General features: G+C 39.9%; 1 long non-coding RNA gene across 1 annotated transcript; it reads right to left on the bottom strand.

Annotated features, from left to right (window-relative positions):
- Positions 1-3,690: 3,690 nt before the first annotated feature.
- Positions 3,691-4,227, bottom strand: LOC118491275. The gene is made up of 2 exons (XR_004891102.1): positions 4,188-4,227; positions 3,691-4,061 (listed from the first exon to the last, which is right to left on the bottom strand). It is a non-coding gene; the product is annotated as an uncharacterized LOC118491275 (long non-coding RNA).
- Positions 4,228-20,394: the final 16,167 nt, after the last annotated feature.

Below are 20,394 nucleotides of genomic sequence, written 5' to 3'. Positions count from 1 at the left end.
ATTTAAACAATCCAATAATAGCGGTGATCAAACAAATTCACCGTGTTTGAAGTCAAATGAATGCGCGGTAAAGGGAATCTGAAAGTTCGTTTCAAATGACATCAAAAAATTTTCAATTGAAAATGAAACACCAAGGAAATAATGTTCTCGATCGAAGGTGCAGAAGCAATGAATATCGTAAGATAGTCGATCGATGTTGAAAGGATCGTTAGAAGGTACACCGGAATATGAAACGAATTTTGTGTACCCTTGTCTTATCACACGATTGTGTTAAGACTGTTTTAATTATGATAAATCAAAGCGGATTTAAAGCAATCAATAAGTAATATTTAAATCCGTGCATGAGATGTCTAAACGAGTTTAGCGCAAGCTTCAAATAAGTGAAAGATACCACCACGAGGTGTCGAAATCAACAAACAATTTAGTGGAGTCGAATGTCAAACAAGTTTACTTCGACTCGGAACAAATGAAACGCTTGTTAATACGAATTTGAATATGATGTTTTCAATACATCATATGGTGTTTTGAATCGAACATGTGTAATGGACAAGTTCAAACAATTGAACTTGGTTTTAGCGCAATCCGACAATAAACATATGTATCAACAAGAAAACTTTCGGCATGGTCACAACGAAAAACCATGTATGTAACTTGTAAAGAAATGATCGTGATACAATGACCCTTAAGAGGAGTAGAGATACGAAAATCTACTCAGTAAATGTAAGAGTTGAAACTTCAATAAAAGAAATTTTGAAGACTTTACCCGGGGTTGCGTGTGATATCCGGTTGTTAAGTGACATTACCATGGAATGTCGAACATAGCGTACTCGTCATTAATTAGGTAGGGGGGGAGAAATGCGGAGACAATCGTCTTCTCCCTGGCGTGATTCGTGTCGTTGCAGGATCGCGTGACAAGTTGTCGTTTCCTGATCGTTAGTTCTCCTGCTGACAGGAATCTAGCGTCGTCATTAAATTTGCGTCATCGTTCATTCTCAAAGGCCTCGCCTCGATAATCGTATGTGTCGTACTTCAACCTCCGTTGATATATAGCTTAAGTTTCACATATACCTGTGCACTAGCGTTGTGTGCCGCGTAGAAGGTGATGTACCCCGACATCCGTTGACGTAAAAATTGAGTTCCATGTATTCTCGTGCGCTAGCGTTTTGTTATGCGTAGGCTGCCTGCTCGGGACGTTAAAATGTCATAGACAATATGGATAATAGTGTGTACCCGAGTTAATATTCGCGGTTCCTACGTGATGACCATGCACAAATAATCGATCATATAATCAAATAAGCATGTTAGTCACCAATAAGCAATCAAGTAATTCCCCTAGTCTCACTAGTCTATCCTCCCAGCCTCTCAGACTGAACTTTCTAGTCCCACTAGACTATCCTCCCAGCCTCTCAAACTGTGTCTTCTAGTCCCACTAGACTATCCTTCCAGCCTCCCAGACTGAATCTCCTAGTCCCACTAGACTATCCTTCCATCCTCTCAGACTGAATCTCCTAGTCCCACTAGACTATCCTTCTAGCCTCCCAGACTGAATCTCCTAGTCCCACTAGACTATCCTTCCAGCCTCCCAGACTGAATCTCCTAGTCCCACTAGACTATCCTTCCAGCCTCTCAGACTGAATCTCCTAGTCCCACTAGACTATCCTTCCAGCCTCCCAGACTGAATCTCCTAGTCCCACTAGACTATCCTTCCAGCCTCCCAGACTGAATCTCCTAGTCCCACTAGACTATCCTTCCAGCCTCTCAGACTGAATCTCCTAGTCCCACTAGACTATCCTCCCAGCCTCTCAGACTGAATCCCCTTTTCCGAAGGTCTTAAATGCATGTTTCCTATACTCTCAGAGGGTTGTGTACTGTATGCAATTGTTTTATGCACCGTGCATGAAATACAATATAGCGTATGTTTGAAAATAATATTCTGACTGTTTGTTTTTCGGCAACGGTTGGAGACCATATTCGAGTACTAGGCATTCTGTATGTGTTCAATGTCTCAATGATCTAAGTCCCCAGGGGGAAAGGTGAGGTTAGAGCCTAGGTATCACAACAGAAACCTAATTCGCTGTAACCTATAGCTCTGATACCAATAGGTTTGTATAAAACATGGTAGTTAATTTGTATGAACAAGAAGTTTCCGTAAGTATAAAATCCCTGGTATGTAGCAGATAAGGAAAAAGAGATCACCAATGGTTTGCAAGGCCATTGATATGTGTGAAGTGCAAGTAGGAAGACTCAAACCTAGCGGATTTTGCGTTGGGCACAAAGTCACCCCAAGGTCCGTTCTGCTGGGCCTGGGGTTGGGCTCGCTACACCCAGATAGATCTACCGCTACTGTCACTCGGTCCTACAATGAGGATTAATGGCCTCAAGTTGCGCCTACCCACTCACATGATCTAAGTAGTAACCCTCCTTACGCTAACCATACCATGTAAAAAGTATTCGTAATTACTGTAACATATATTCCACCCCAGCCACCCTGGCTGAACCTCCCCAGCCACCTTGACTGAACCTCCCCAGCCACCCTGGCTGAACCTTCCCAGCCACCCTGACTGAACCTTCCCAGCCACCCTGGCTGAACTTCCCCAGCCACCCTGACTGAACCTCCCCAGCCACTAAGGCTGACTCCTTAGTTATGAAAAATCATTAATATTTCGAAAATAAGCATTTGTTTTGTAAAAACCGGTATGTTTAGTATAAACCTTTCGTAAATCATTTGAGTTCCTCGAAATCCATCCGTGATATTTATAGAAATACGAGTTTTTCGTTTGTTCAAAACTTTGTATGTTTCTGAAAATCGTGCATGTCTTTCCACCCCGAAAACATTTACAAAAAAAAAATGTAAAATAATAAAAAGTGGGGGTTATGAACTCGTCTGAATATTCCTGTGCAAAGCTAGCTAAATACGACTTCGTGATGTTGTTTCCAAGACGAGACTCGCTAGCGTGCGTTCTACAATATTCCTAACATGGAATATCTAATAAGTTTCTAAGCAAAAACGGTAACTACGTGTTACCGAGCTTTACTGAATCGTTAACTGAACGATTTGACGTAAGTTGTTAACTTAATGAAAATGATTAAGTTATATTCATTTAGCTTCGTTTTGAGAAGTCGTATGTTGATATATAGGAATATTCGTATGAAAGTAATATATAATAATCTTGTATCGCGTCTTGTATGAAAATTATCAAAATATGTGTATATGTCGTTTAGGCGTTTGAAATAAATATAAAAGAGTTATATTTATTCTATAAAAGAATCGTCGAGTTGTATTTGAAAATAAATATATAACTATATTTATTTTTATAAAAGTACTCGTGTCGTACGATATCTGAAATAAATATAAAAACTATATTTATTTTATAAGGCGAAATCGTGTCGCGTGATATTTGAAATAAATATATATACTATATTTATTTATAAAGGATTCGAGTTTATTTGAAATAAATATAATAATAACTATATTCATTTTTGTTGTCAAAATAATTTCCGTATCGTTGTTCTCGTAAGTTGTAAGTGTCGTCGAAATAACATGCATTAGTAAAAAGTTGTTTGAATCCGATTTGTTTTCGTTATATAATAAGATGCGTGTTGTTTTTACGGATTTTCTTGAAAAACGGACAGAGTTTCCTCTGTTTTTGGACGCCCCCGACAACTAAAGTGTCGTTATAATTTCAAAAATTCAACAATATTCAATCACTAATATATAAATTTTCGTAAAAACGACAAAGTATAGACTAAACACTAAACCGTTCGTGTGAGCTCGATTTCACATATGTAATAAAAATTTATAGAAATAACGTATTCACCGTTAAAACTTTACCACTCTTCGTGTCGGAACGCTGAACCGGTTGACTGAGTTGACTCAGTTTGACCGCGTTGACCGAGTTGACCCGCTGAGTCGACTCGGTTTAACTGAGCCAACCGAACCGAACCACGAACCGCAAGACCCGATGTGTTGACTCGAACCCACATCCGATCGGGTTGACTGTTGTTGACTGATCTTAACATATGTTGACCGGGTTTGACCCGGATTGACCCGAAACCATAATCTGAACCGAAAATCCATAAATCAAATTAGAGTCAGGTCTCGAACCATGACTCGAAACCAGAACCACATACCCGAGCCCGACATACCGGAACCAAAAAATCTTGAATCTGAATCTAGAACCTCATACCTGAAACCGAACATCAGCACCACCATTATTCCACAGCTGTCACCGGAGCTGAGTCGAACACCCGAAGCCACCACCATCACCGTCTTCAACATAAACAGCATCCATTGTTTCCGTCAAACAATCACCATCGCCGGACCATGATGTGACGCCGCCGAGAGACACCCGTCGTCGCCTCCACCGCCGCCGTTGCCGTGAGCGGCGGTGCTGCTCCTATCTCTGGCTCTCTCTCTCTCTCTCTCTCTGTTTGGTTCGCCGCTCACCACCACCCAACTGTGGTGGTGGTGGTCCGTCTTGTTGCTTGAAGAGGGGGGGCTAGGTGGGTGTGATTGAGGGTGTCTTTGGCTGGAATGACCACCGCCGCCGCCGGCTCCGCCATGCCTGGCCGGAGTCCGGCCGTTCACCTTCATCGGAGGGGAAGAGGATGAGGGAGTGTGGTTGTGTTTGTGTAAGTAATATCGAGAGGGAGAGAGTAAATGTAAGAAATGGATAGGATTTGTGTGGGTATTTGAAAGTAAAAAGGTTGTTTGTGTTCTGTACATGTATTCGAGTGAGAGAGTGAGAGCAATTTGTGGGTTTGTTGTGTGGGTATGCAGCAAATGAGGGGTCCCTTTAAATAGAGATTTGAGGATTAATGTTCTTTTGTGTATTTATAATACCTTCAGGTCAAATGCTATTTCCACTGGAAGAAGATCTCTATTAATTGTGTAGATCTTTTGCTTAGATCTTGTAGAGATTTTAACATGATTTTATAAGATCTTGTAAGGTAAAGATCTATTATATTATGTGTAGGTTTAGGCTTGTGTGTCTTGGGCTTGGGCCCGGGGCCCACAAGCTCAATCCCATGTGTAAGTGGCCCGTAATTCCTACGAGACCCGTTGTCAAATTCTGAACTCCGTTTTAATGTCAAAATTAAAATACACAAAATACGGTCGGTAGTCGTTGTTTGCACGCCCGTTCGTCGATTACGGTAATAATCGCGAAAAGTTATATCGCTGTCGTCTTTTAATCCGTTTTTCAATCCGGTTTCGACTGTAGTCACTAAAATTTAACTACGAAGCTAAAATATATCGTAAAAATTTAGTATTTGTCGGTGTTGTCAGTATTCTGTTCGGTTTAAATCTGTTGCCGTTTAACGTTTCGCCGGTTTCTCTATAAACCACCGTTCGCGCACTGTAAAGACGGATAGACGTTCCCAGGCACTCCAAAGGCCTAATTAAGTTAACTCGCGCTGTAAACACCATTTATTATCGCGTTAATCACTTGTTAATCACGTAGTTAAGAGCCGTAAATCACGGGTTGTCACAGTATACTCGAACCCTTTTTGCTTTAGCACTTTTGGGTGTTACATACGTTACTTATTCTAAATCACAATCGAACACACTACTCAATTACTTTAAACGCTAACCGTTACCGCATGTATTACGTGACTAAATGAATGCTTGTTGTTATGTTTACACGTGGAATGCTGTCTACCTACCTTAACGACGATAGTACTATAGTTTCGAATCAGCACCCGTTCACACAGGGGTTGTTAAGGACAATTACTTGCATGGATTACGGTGGTAATCATGTATTGCGAACTGCCTCGGGCAGTCAACCCGTAGTCATTGGTATCGATAGATCCATGTCGATAATTAACATGCATCGTTTTCCTCTGTGTACGTGCTGGTTATGCGTAACTATTTCGAACTCTATATGCTATTATCAAACTTGGATGCTCACCTTTACATTTTATGTATTGACTTTCTTTTAACGTATGTGACAGCCAATTAGGATGCTTATCTGCTAGGAAGGCGATGCTAGAATAAGTGTCTAGAGCATAGTTGTCTGTAGATCTTGCAGCATGAGTCTCTAGAAGCAGATGAATAAATTTTATATTTAAATCTGAGTTGTCGGACCAGAATATTTGCCTGGATTTTTATCTGTAATAATTTGTTTGCTATTTGAGATACGGTATGGGACGTATTATTTTAAATTGAATAGTAATGATAATTGTTATGGAAACTTCTGGACAATCTGTTTCGCTCAGTGCCATGCCCCGATGATTCCGCCATCGGTTGGGGTGTGACATTTTATAGGTCCCGATGCATAACAGGAGCAAAAACAAGAAAAAATCTAGAAGAAATATGCACCTAGGAGTGAACACAGAGAAAAGCAATTAAAAAATGGAAAATCTTATTTAACCTATGTTGGTTTGTCAGATGTGTTGATAGAAGATCCCTTGCGACACGTGAGGGATAGGAAAGTCAGTAAAATGACAACATTACTACTGGAAGTCCAAGATTTTACAACACCTAACTCCGTGACTATATTGTCATGACATGGGTCTAGGTGTGTCGCGAGGCATGTGTGGTTTTCCCTCGTGATGCGCGATCGGAGGCAATGTCGGCAATGTCGGCAAAGTTGACTTTTTTTCTATTTAAACCTGTTTTCAACCCGAGTTTGCACTTTCCACCTCCATACGACTCTTGGGTGAATTTAGGGCACTTTGCAGCTAAAGAAGGTGTTTGGAAAGAAGAAGAATCATAAAGTTCGAAGCTTTGAAGATATAGCAACCCGTTAGTCAACCTTTTGATTTTCTTTCCATTAAACCTTGAATGAAAACCATGTTTTCTCTTTTTATCCATTGTTTTGCTATTATGAACGTGTTTGGAGGCTAAACTTTTAAAGCCACCTAGGTTTTGATGATCTAATAACTATGTTTTGGCTTGTGTTTTGAAGTAAAATAGTTCTATTTTGTTGTTGATTATGATTATGTGTACTTGTGTTTGATTGTGATTATTGATTGATTGTTGATTTTTATGTGTTTGGCAAGAAGAGATTCACCCTAGATACATTAAAGTCGTTTTTAGGTCGTTAATCGATAGATTTTCGGTCTAGAGCATATAATTATAAATAATATAAGTAATTAATCAACTAAATTAGCTGAACTAAAGTGTGCATCCAGTCTTAATAATTTGAATGATAACTGAGACTGTTGGTTACTCTGTGCGTCGTTTGATAGTTTTGAACACTCTTTAGCACAAATTCTTCTCTTTATTCGCATGTAGTGATTCTCAGGTTTTCAGTTTATCAATCTACAACTAGCTTCATGACTAGAAGGCTGTTAGAGTGCTACTCTTTCAGTTCGGATAGTTATGAGATTCAGGGTTTCTAAGGAAACCTGATTCCATCTTAGCACTTCATTCACACATCTTGATTGCACTTCATAGAGCAGTTTTAGGCTTTTGTGAGTCTAGGTCACATTTCTAGTTGTCTAATCACTATAAGATTTATTCTCTTTAATGAAAGGATAATCGGGTCTAGAATTAGAACTTGGTTAATTGTCATATTATAAATCATTGCATGTCATTAAGGATTCATTACCTGTGTGTTTATTCATTCTCATTAGTTAAGTCTTCACTCTTCACTTACTAGATGCCTGAATCTTTGCTTTAGTGTCGTTAGTTCTCATTAGTCTTAATTAGGTTAATTAGTTAATTAAATACCCATAAAAAATCCAATCATTTTTTACTATTAATTCGGTAGAGGTTAAGTCTTAGGTTCGCAAAATAGAGTCCCTAGGTTTGATACTTGGTTATACTTTCTATACTATTACACAACTGGTACACTTGCTGATTGTGTGTATGAGTCCACTATTTAAAGCTTGGTCCAGATTTAGGTATATATTATCACACATCAGGAACACTAAAAAAGGTGATTTTGGCGAAGTTAGGCTGGGAAACAGTGAAGTTCTTGATGTGACTGGCATGGGGGTTTGGATCTGATTACTTCTTTGAGGTACAACCTAGATTTTGTGTAACTTCAGAATTATTCTGAGGATTGAAACTGTCACACCCCCAAAATCCACACGCGGAGTATCACCGCTTGGAGGCGTGACATGACCAGGATCCAGCCACCAATCATATTGAACAATGTATTTAAAATAGATAAAACCCAACCACGCAATATAATTGGTGTTTCAAAACTAGTTAATCAAGTTCGAATTAAACAGCGGAAGCGTAAGACGTGGAATCAAAACATAAGTTCAATAAGTTCATAAAGTTTAAATATTTAGAATGGGACATAACAGTCCATTTCCCACAACGACCTCCTCCTCGCGGAAGCTCCATAAGCATCTAATGACCTGCAAGACATGTAACAACGAGTCAACAAAAAAGTTGAGCGAGTTCACAGTAGGTGTTCGTTATAAAGTAGTTTTTTTTTCAAGAACTATGAGTTTGTTTGCAACTGCAGGTTAGATCAACTTTCCTTATTTTCCAAACCATAAACGGTGGGGGCTACCCCATGTTGTAAACCACTAGACTAGATGTATATATAAGTGTCCTTCCTAATCCGAGGACAGAGGTACATATTAAATATGTAGGTTTAGCGCGGGTGCCCTTCCCAATCTGAGGACCGAGGTACGTATAAGAATACGTAGGTTTAGCGCTGGTGCCCTTCCCAATCCGAGGACGGTGGTACATAGTGAATACGTAGGTTTAGCGCTGGCGTCCTTCCCAATCCGAGGACGGAGTAAGTAGTCTAGTAGTGGTGAATGTACAAGTTCCGTCTTAACTATTTAATCCCATTCCCAACCCACCGGGAATCCCATGCCTTAAGAGTGTGAACTCACCTTTGGTTGCTCGGTTTGACTCTCAAAAATAGGTAACAGTCAAGGTCGGTCAATCACGTCCTAATATGATTACCACTTAGTTTGTTAGTGACTTCAAACAAGCACGAAGTTCCTACATGCATGTACCACATAACATGCACTCACTTTAACGGTTCATGCCCATATAAACTTCTCATCTATTCCCATTCATAAGCAAACATACGATATTGCACATAACACTTTTATTGTCATATAACATGTTAAATCATCCTCAGATAACATACTCAACATTTAGACACGCAAATTACTACTTATGTCATTTCAGCTTTAATATTCAAAACTGGGCTGTTTTCGGGCATTTTAATAAAATAGTTAACTTACTTCAAGAGGGAGATGTGATGGTGATGGTGGCGATTTTGTGCAGCCAAGAGGGAGAGAGAGAGAGTGGAGAAGATGAAGTGAATTTGTAGTGAAATGATGAGATTAATCTTATAGCCCAACCTATATGTAATGATGGTGATTTCTTGGCAAGAGTATCAAATAAGGAGGTCCAATCAAATGAAAAGGGAATATTTGGTAGGGGATTTGTAATGATTAAGGTGGGTCCCCTTGCTTGAGCCGAAAATTAGAGAGGGGGGGGGGGTTAATTGTAAGTTTTTTATTATAAGTAGGTGATTACTTGGAAGGTTTAGTGAATTATCTAAGGTAGTAAGTGTATGACATATTTATATAGTGTGTTGGGATTTTTGGGACTATAATTAGTTAAAAATAATAAAATAATGTTTCTGACGAAATTTTGGTGTCCCGGGTAATGTCCGGTTGCTCGGTTAAGTACCGTTCCGTTAATGTGTTAAATTGTACCGTATAGTGTCTTTTATGCATCTTTTGTAACACAATTAATTCTCAACACATAGAAAAGCATACAGGATCATTTAGTCAATTTTTCTGCACAATCAATAAGCACAATTTAATATTAATTAATCGTACGGATACATGTAATTATGAGGGTTGTCACTTTATCCCCATGTTAAGAAAATTTCGTCCCGAAATTTAGCACGTGGTTACTGAGGAAGCTAGTTAAGTTGCGTGGTTTCCCGGTTTTCCTGGGGTGTCACATCATCCCCCTATTGGTTTGGAATTTCGTCCCGAAATTCTGCAGTAGCTTCAATCTCAGTGGTGGTTATCTTTTTCTTAACAACTGGGGGTACTTGAGTTTCATTTGGTCTTCTCGTTCCCAGTTGTACTCTGGGCCACGACGGGAATTCCAACGAACTCGGACGAGAGGTATCCTGGTGTGGTTGAGAATTTTAACATCTCGATCAGTAATCTCTACTGGTTCCTCGACGAATTGCAGCTGGTCGTCGATAGTGAGCTCCTTGAGAGGAACTATGAGGGTCTCATCTGACAGACACTTTTTCAGATTTGACACGTGGAAAACATTGTGAACTCCGCTGAGTTCTGCCGGTAGATTTAGCTTGTAGGCCACTTTCCCAATTTTCTCAATGATTTCGAACGGTCCGACATAACGCGAATTGAGTTTGCCTCGTTTGCCAAAACGAACTACGCCTTTCCAAGGTGAGACTTTAAGTAGCACTCGATCCCCAACCTGGAACTCGAGTGGTTTCCTGCGCTTATCAGCGTAGCTTTTCTGACGGTCACGAGCTGCCGCCATTCGTTGACATATCTGAGTAATTCTCTCGGTTGTATCTACTACAAGCTCTGGGCTAGTGATTTGACTATCGCCAACCTCTGCCCAATAAAGAGGTGATCGGCACTTCCTTCCGTACAATGCCTCGAACAGAGCGGCCTGGATGCTGGTGTGGTAACTGTTATTATACGAAAAATCCACTAACGGGAGGTGTTTTTCCCAACATTGCCAAAGTCGATTACGCATGCCCTAAGCATGTCTTCAAGGGTTTGGATGGTGCGTTCAGATTGCCCATCCGTCTGTGGATGATATGCCGCGCTCATGTCTAATCGAGAACCAAAGGACTTGTGCATAGCTTGCCACAATTCGGATGTAAAACGCGAGTCACGATCAGAAATGATGGAGGTTGGCACTCCGTGCCTTGATACCACTTCCTTTAGGTAGATGTCTCCTAGAGTGGAAAACTTATCTGTTTCCTTGATAGCTAGAAAATGTGCAGACTTGGTCAGTCGATCCACGATCACCCAAATGGTGTCATTTCCGCATTGAGATCTGGGCAGGACAGTAACGAAATCCATGGAAATTTGCTCCCATTTCCATTTCAGGATCTCTGGTTGTTGGAGTGGGCCTGATGGTTTCTGGTATTCGACCTTGACCCTAGCACAAGTCAAACATTTTCTAACGTATATTGCTATGTTGGCTTTCATACCAGGCCACCAATACGTAGTCTGGAGATCGTGGTACACCTTATCCGAACCAGGATGTACTGAATAACGAGACTTATGTGCTTCATCCATCACAAGCTCGCGTAGGTCTTCATATAGTGGAATCCAGATGCGCCCGTTAACATAGTAGACGCCGTTTTCCTTTTGTTCTAGTCGTTGCCTCGATCCTCGTATGGACTCAGCCCTGATGTTCTCTGCCTTCAATGCTTAACCTGAGCATCGCGAATCTGAGCGGGAAGGTTAGATTGGATGGTAAGCTGTAACGCACGTACACGCTTAGGTATAGTATCCTTTCGACTGAGAGCGTCAGCCACAACATTGGCTTTGCCCGGATGATACTTGATCGCGCATTCGTAATCATTCAAGAGCTCGACCCATCGATGTTGTCGCATGTTTAATTCCTTTTGTTTGAAGATATGCTCGAGACTCCTGTGATTGGTGTAAATGGTGCACTTGGTACCGTACAGGTAATGTCTCCATATCTTAAGCGCGAAAACAACTGCTCCCAATTCCAAGTCGCGCGTAGTGTAGTTCCTTTCGTGAACTTTAAGTTGGCGCGATGCGTAGGCAATGACCTTTTCACGTTGCATCAACACGAAACCAAGTCCTTGGATGGAAGCGTCGCAATAAACCACAAAATCATCTATGCCTTCAGGCAACGAGAGGATGGGCGCGCTACAAAGCCTATCTTTCAGGTGCTGAAATGCGGACTCCTGTGCATCACCCCATCGATAGGTGACACCTTTCTGAGTCAGTGAAGTGAGAGGTTGCGCAATCCTTGAGAAATCCTTGATAAACCTTCTGTAATATCCTGCCAAACCCAAGAATTGGCGGATCTCTGTGGGCGTGCGGGGTGCAGGCCAGTTCTTGATCGAGTCAACCTTGGATGGATCCACATGAATCCCATCCTTGTTTACCACGTGGCCTAGAAAATGGACTTCGCGAAGCCAGAAGTCACATTTCGAAAACTTGGCATACAACTGCTCTGTTCGAAGAAGTTCCAAAATAAGCCTCAGGTGATGCTCGTGTTCCTCCCGACCCTTAGAATAGATCAGGATGTCGTCGATGAAAACTATGACAAACTTATCCAGGTAAGGCTTGCACACTCTGTTCATGAGATCCATGAAAACCGCAGGTGCATTCGTTAATCCGAAAGGCAAAACCAGAAACTCGTAATGGCCGTAACGAGTTCTAAATGCTATTTTGGAGACATCCTCCTCTTGGACTCTCAGCTGATGGTATCCCGATCTCAAATCAATCTTAGAGTAATAGCTCGACCCTTGCAACTGGTCGAATAAGTCATCAATGCGTAGGAGAGGATAACGATTCTTCACGGTCACCTTGTTGAGTTCGCGGTAGTTGATGCACATTCTGAAGGTACCGTCTTTCTTCTTCACAAATAATACTGGAGCTCCCCAAGGCGAAGAGCTAGGACGTATGAAAACCTTTTCCAAGAGTTCTTGCAGTTGCGTGGACAGTTCTTCAAGTTCTGATGGAGCTAGACGATAAGGTGCTCGAGCTATGGGCGCTGCTCCAGGAGCTAGCTCGATTTGAAACTCGACTTGCCGATGAGGCGGAAGGCCAGGCAATTCCTCGGGAAATACCTCAGGAAAGTCGCGCACGATAGGAATGTCTTCTATCTTCTTTTCCTTCGAAGATGTATCAGAAACGAGGGCTAGGATAGCAGTGTGGCCCTTTCGCAAACACTTCTGGGCCTTAAGGAAAGAGATGATGCCTGCACAGCACCACTCTTGTCGCCATGAATCATGAGGGGTTCTTTACCAGAACGAGGAATACGGACGATTTTCTCCTTGCAAACAATCTCCGCTTGATGTTGAGATAGCCAATCCATCCCAATAACGACGTCGAAACTACCAAGTACGATAGGAATAAGATCGATAGAGAAGGTCTGACCCGCGAGAACAAGGTTACAACCCTTAACTATGTGTGTGGCCTCGAGAATTTTACCGTTTGCTAGCTCTACTGAGTGTTTGGGGTTCAAAAGTGTTGGAGTGCGCTTAAGCATTTGACTAACTTTTAAGGACACATAACTAGTATCGGCACCCGAATCAAATAAAACGGTAACATAAAAGTCATCCAGGAGAAACTTACCCATCACAACGTTGGGATCATTCCTAGCATCACCCTGTCCAATCACGAAGGCGCGGCCTCGGGCGCCATTGTCATTATTGTTACCCCCATTGTTGCCTCCATTGTTGCCTCCATTGTTGTTCCCGTTTCCTTGGTTGTTGTTCTGATTCTGATTCTGATTCTGATTCAGCTGAGGACAGTGCCTCTTAAAGTGACCCTCAGCACCGCACTGGAAGCATCCCTTATTACCCTGCTGGTGTTGCTGTTGGTTATGGGGAGCTTGTGGCTACTGTTGCCGATTCTGATTCGCAGGACGTGAGCTCCTGCAATCTTTGGCTTCATGTCCAGGCTTGTTACATCTCTGGCAATGACCCTTGTTACACGGCCCGCTATGGTGCAAATTACATCGATTGCACTTAGGGTGATTTCCCCTGTATCCACTCTGACCTTGGTTCCCAGAAGACTGCTGACTGGGGCTCCTGTACTCATCTGTCTTTCGCTGCTGGGACTGAGACTGAACTGAAGTAGAACCCTTGCCCGAATTTCCATCCCACTTGCGCTTGTTATCATTGGGAGCATCAGAAGTAGTAGTAGCGCTAATACGCTTTGGCAGCCTGTTCTGCTCAATTGCCTGATCAGTGAGACGATGAGCCAACTTGATGATTTGCTGAATGGTGCCAAGATTAGCTGAGGTCACGTGGCTTTGAATTTCTGGCACCAAACCCTTAAGGTAAAGCTCGATACGCTTGATAGGAGGATCCACCATAGTCGGACACAAGATAGCTAATTCGTTCGACCTCTTTGTGTATGCCTCGATCTCAGACCCCGTCATCTTCAAATTGAAAAATTCCACCTCTAGCTTGTGGATGTCATCACGACTACAGTACTCTTCTTTGATCAACTTTTTAAAGTCGTTCCATGGGGTGGCATTAGCAACCGCCAGCCCTAGCAGCTGAACCTGTGCTTTCCACCAGGTTAAAGCAGCCCCTTCGAGTGTTCCAGTAGCAAACTTCACCCTACGATCTTCAGGGCATTCACACATCTCAAAAACAGACTCAATCTTCTCGAACCAGTGAAGAAGACCTACAGCTCCTTCTGTGCCGCTGAAGGTACTAGGTCGGCAATCCATGAATGTTTTGAACATACATACGGGAGGCGGAGCATGTTGACCTGTGGCGCGAGAATAAAAGACAAGGTTAAGGGTTGGTTCGCGAGGGTAGGATCTAAAAGTCCTAAGATGGGTTGATATGGCAGATTATACCTCCTGCAGGGACAGCTGCGAGTGCCTCGGCCACTCATTCATTGATCAAAGCCGTCAACTGGGCTTGAGTTAGGTTGATACCACTACGTCCTCCGCGTCCGTTCATGATCTTCACAACGAAGCAACGTAAGTGAGAAAAGTGTCGCGAAAGTGCGTAAGAGTGGGATGACAGAAGAGAGCAAGCACACAAAGTTCAAATAACAGTTATCACGTTAACTAATGCACAGTGTGAACTATCTAACCGATAATATGAACATAAACCATACCGCCTATTGTGTCGAGTCTTGCACGTGGAGCAAAGCGTCGTTGTAGATCGTTGAGCACTGTACAGGTTATAGTCTGGTTTTATCGAAAAGCTTTTCCCCTTTTTAAAACCAAGTTCACTATAACCAATGGCTCTGATACCAATCTGTCACACCCCCAAAATCCACACGCGGAGTATCACCGCTTGGAGGCGTGACATGACCAGGATCCAGCCACCAATCATATTGAACAATGTATTTAAAATAGATAAAACCCAACCACACAATATAATTGGTGTTTCAAAACTAGTTAATCAAGTTCGAATTAAACAGCGGAAGCATAAGACGTGGAATCAAAACATAAGTTCAATAAATTCATAAAGTTTAAATATTTAGAATGGGACATAACAGTCCATTTCCCACAACGACCTCCTCTTCGCGCAAGCTCCATAAGCATCTAACGACCTGCAAGGCATGTAACAACGAGTCAACAACAAAGTTGAGCGAGTTCACAGTAGGTGTTCGTTATAAAGTAGTTTTTTTTCAAGAACTATGAGTTTGTTTGCAACTGCAGGTTAGATCAACTTTCCTTATTTTCCAAACCATAAACGGTGGGGGCTACCCCATGTTGTAAACCACTAGACTAGATGTATATATAAGTGTCCTTCCCAATCCGAGGACAGAGGTACATATTAAATATGTAGGTTTAGCGCGGGTGCCTTTCCCAATCCGAGGACAGAGGTACGTATAAGAATACGTAGGTTTAGCGCTGGTGCCCTTCCCAATCCGAGGACAGTGGTACGTAGTGAATACGTAGGTTTAGCGCTGGCGTCCTTCCCAATCCGAGGACGGAGGTAAGTAGTCTAGTAGTGGTGAATGTACAAGTTCCGTCTTAACTATTTAATCCCATTCCTAACCCACCGGGAATCCCATGCCTTAAGAGTGTGAACTCACCTTTGGTTGCTCGGTTTGACTCTCAAAAATAGGTAACAGTCAAGGTCGGTCAATCATGTCCTAATATGATTACCACTTAGTTTGTTAGTGATTTCAAATAAGCATGAAGTTCCTACATGCATCTACCACATAACATGCACTCACTTTAACGGTTCATGCCCATATAAACTTCTCATCTATTCCCATTAATAAGCAAACATACGATATTGCACATAACACTTTTATTGTCATATAATATGTTAGATCATCCTCAGATAACATACTCGACATTTAGACACGCAAATTACTACTTATGTCATTTCAGCTTTAATATCCAAAACTGGGCTGTTTTCAGGCATTTTAATAAAATAGTTAACTTACTTCAAAAATTCCCAAATTTTTACAAGATGTCTTATATGATCCAAATTTTATTGTGTAAAAATATCGAGGTCCAGTTCATTACCAATATTTTAAAGAAAATCATTTACTGGACTACAATCAGATTCGTCACTTTCTGACTGCAGTCCACGGAAAAATTCGCTTAAAATTCATCGTAGGTCCGATTGACGAAATTCCAGTTGGAGGATCACCGTGAAAACAGTGATAGTCCACAGTAAAAATTCCATGAGTTATTTCTACTCAGACTTTAAGTTATGACTAAAAATACAACACACATTTTCTGCAGTAAAAACACAGCTTGAGCTGCTGTCCAAAAACAGACCTTTAAAAATAGTAAACAAAGTCCAAAAATTATGATTCCAGTGTCATCAGAACCGTATTTTGAAATAGCATAATTTAGGCTTCAGAAAATCAGTTTTTCGATTTATAATGATCCAGTTACAGCCAGTTGAAGTTGGCTGAAAATGCTAATCAGCATGCTGTTTATAGTGTAAATGTTACTAAAACGCATCAACAAGTGTCCTAACAATGGATTTATCAATAAATTAATGATCAAACAACATGCATGCTTATACTAACTTAATCCAACCAGATTTTATGTAAGTTTATGTCCATTTTCTAGTTCATTCTCTTTTATGTTCTTGTGTTACACATCAACTATAATCTTTCGAATAATCAACGTAGAAGTGACCAAAAGTTAAATCGAGGACTTACAACTCGCACAAAGGCTAGGGATGAACTTGTGAACAAAAAACGGTGATGAAATGGCGTGAGAAAGCAAGGTGTGATGTTTCTTCAAGGCTTCAAGCTCCAAGCTTCACAAGACTTCTTCTAGCACTTGTTTTGGACTTGATAATGGATCAAATGAGTGAGTGTTGATGTGATGGTGATGGTGGCGATTTCGTGCAGCCAAGAGGGAGAGAGAGAGTGGAGAAGATGAAGTGAATTTGTAGTGAAATGATGAGATTAATCTTATAGCCCAACCTATATGTAATGATGGTGATTTCTTGGCAAGAGCATCAAATAAGGAGGTCCAATCAAATGACAAGGGAATATTTGGTAGGGGATTTGTAATGATTAAGGTGGGTCCCCTTGCTTGAGCCGAAAGTTAGAGAGGGGGGGTTAATTGTAAGTTTTTATTATAAGTAGGTGATTACTTGGAAGGTTTAGTGAATTATCTAAGGTAGTAAGTGTATGACATATTTATATAGTGTGTTGGGATTTTTGGGACTATAATTAGTTAAAAATAATAAAATAATGTTTCTGACAAAATTTTGGTGTCCCGGGTAATGTCCGGTTGTTCGGTTAAGTACCGTTCCGTTAATGTGTTAAATTGTACCATATAGTGTCTTTTATGCATATTTTGTAACACAATTAATTCTCAACACATAGAAAAGCATACAGGATCATTTAGTCAATTTTTCTGCACAATCAATAAGCACAATTTAATATTAATTAATCGTACGGATACATGTAATTATGAGGGTTGCATAGAAACAAAGTTGATCTTCGTTAGGCAATTAGATGAACAGGTTCTGAATGTTAAGTTTAGTGGTGGAACGTGGAAGGTTTCGAAGGATAATCTTATGATTGCCAGAGGTTTCAGGAATGGGTCGTTATACAAATTCGGGTTGGGGAAGTGACCACCCTTGTTGAAACGAATGCGAAATTCGGGCTCACCGATTCAACAACTGAATGAGTCCAATTTGCAGAAAAGGACTCTGAGACTCCAGGTAATCTCCTTGAGTGTATTTAAGGGTCTAAACGTGTACGGGATTTTTGTAGCGATAGGAGCACGGGGAATGTTCTGACACCGTCAGGAAATCAACGTTGGGTTTACAAGACTAGATATCCGAATGAAATCTCTCCTGGAAGTTTCCGCTAGTGAGAAGTGTTACTCTAAGAATCCCTGTATCAAATGGTTCGAATCTATGGGAATTAGTTAAGATTGAGGACATGAAGAAGGGGGTCTTTTAAGACCAGTTTGAAGCCCTCTAGGGCTTCACCAGGTCCTCCTGTTTATTGATGATGATTGGGTCGGCTACAACTAGGTTGATTGGGGATTTATGGTTTGAAGGTTGGTTTGTTCTTTGGAGCTAGACGTGGAAGACTTTTGTTCCTCTGTGTGTTTGAAGTTTATGGATTACTTAAGACATGGATTATTTTATGCTTATTGGCGGACTTTGTGTTTATCGCAAAGCCTTCAAGTGGGAGATTGTTGGGTTTGATATGTGAAGTCTGTGGGCTTATTTATTTGCTATTGAGCTTAGGTGTTTACAAGACTTGGATGGAAGTCTATTTGGTTTTCTTGTTCATCAAGTTGTAACTCCTAATCTGATCTCTCTCTCTCTCTCTCTCTCTCTATATATATATATATATATATATATATATATATATATATCAAGTCTATATAATTTTAAACTCGCCAGATCTAATAAAATATTCCTAGTTTAGCCCGTAGATATAGGTTCCCCACTAGAACTAAACCACATAAAATTCTCGTGTTCGTGTGTTGTGATTTATATTTTCTTGTTTATTATTGCAAGTTGGTTGTGAATCAGTTATTCCATTGTGGAGTTAAGATTGCATACAAACCTTATTTAATCCAAAACCGTAAGAATAGATTCTGATCGTTGATTAATTGAATTAAAGGCTAAGATCGATTAGAAATCATTATTAATAATTACTATATTATATAATGAGATAAAAGGGTGTTTTAATCATTTTCTCATTTTCTATTAACTATTTTCATGATTTTAAGAATTTTTCCACCTCGTTTTTAAAACTAAAATAACTTTTATATACTTTGGTATTTTATTAAAAAGATTATACCACAAAATCAAGAAATTTTTAATCTTTAAAATGAGTATAATTGTTATATATATTTTTTAAAATGACATTTTTTTAAAAAAAAGTTACAAAATAGCGTTTTATAAATGTGCTGATAATTATAACCAACACATATACAAGTAACACGTGAATTTATAAAATCAGCACACACACACACACACACACACACACATATATATATATATATATATATATATATATATATATATGTATAATTAGCACATATACTAGCACATATGCATACAATTATAACTAACACATAATTTATATAAGCAACACAACACATGAGTTTGTATAACTACCACATGTGTATATAATTATAAGCAACACATGAATTTGTATAATCAACACATGAATTCGTATAATCAACATATGAATTTAAAACTACTTCCATAATTTTATGAATTCTTAGAAACGAACTCTAAAGCAAAATATAAAAATGTCCTTGATACATAAATTAGAGGGATGACACGTAGCGGATTGTGAATGGTTCTTATTGTTTTTACACAAAATGAGTTTGTATGTGATCCTATCACTTCCAGTGCGCCAACCGCAAATAAATACATACGCCAAGTAAGTATCTTTTTTAACAATTTACTTGTTTAATAATTCCTTAATAAATTTTGATGTGTACCAATCGAATTTGTGATAAATAATCTGTCAAGTAGATTAAACTCAAAGAAATTTAATGGAAGAACAAGATTTTGAGATAACTCTCATTTAACTTTTCATTCATAATTTCATACTACAAATAACTAGTTTCATTCATAATTTCATACTACAAATAACTAGCCTTTTATAGGCATGCAAAACAAAAGGCATACAAAACCCAGTATGTTAAATCCTAGGAAATTAACTGTGAACACTTAATCAAATGAAAGACCAACTAACATTAACCCAGGTTGCATTTTAATAATGTCATGGCACCATGGCTGGCCAGGTGGACGGGAGGACTACCGGCCAAGGTCTGATATTTCAAGGGGCATGTTATTTTTTTTAAAAAACTCCGATATGTATATGTAAAAGTAAATAAATTAAAAGGGTATACTCATACAAACACCGACATAGGCCCACTTACAAAACTATTTTTATGGTTTAGATTAGTTATTAGTCTATTGGTATTAGGTTTAGACCTTTAATGAGACCAATACCAAATTTCGTTAAGGCCTAAGGGCACATTTTTTCGAGCTCGAATAGGGTACATAAATTCTCAAGGCCGGCCCTGCATGACACACAACAATTTACTCAACATAAATACTATATATAATCTAATTATAAATACCCTAGATATATAATTCAACTAATATTTTTTTCTCACTGTGAACTTTTTGTATGCATGCTATATGATAATATGAGGTTCAACCAATCGCATCTCAGTTTCTAAGGTAGTGTTTTTTTAAACAAAAGTTAAAAAAAAAACTAAAAGAAATTGCTAAAACTAAGATTGTGTTTTTTTATACAAAA

The sequence above is a fragment of the Helianthus annuus genome, chromosome 4 (genome assembly GCF_002127325.2).
Source record: "Helianthus annuus cultivar XRQ/B chromosome 4, HanXRQr2.0-SUNRISE, whole genome shotgun sequence".
Taxonomy (NCBI): domain Eukaryota; kingdom Viridiplantae; phylum Streptophyta; class Magnoliopsida; order Asterales; family Asteraceae; genus Helianthus; species Helianthus annuus.
This window is presented reverse-complemented; position numbering and strand designations above follow the sequence as displayed.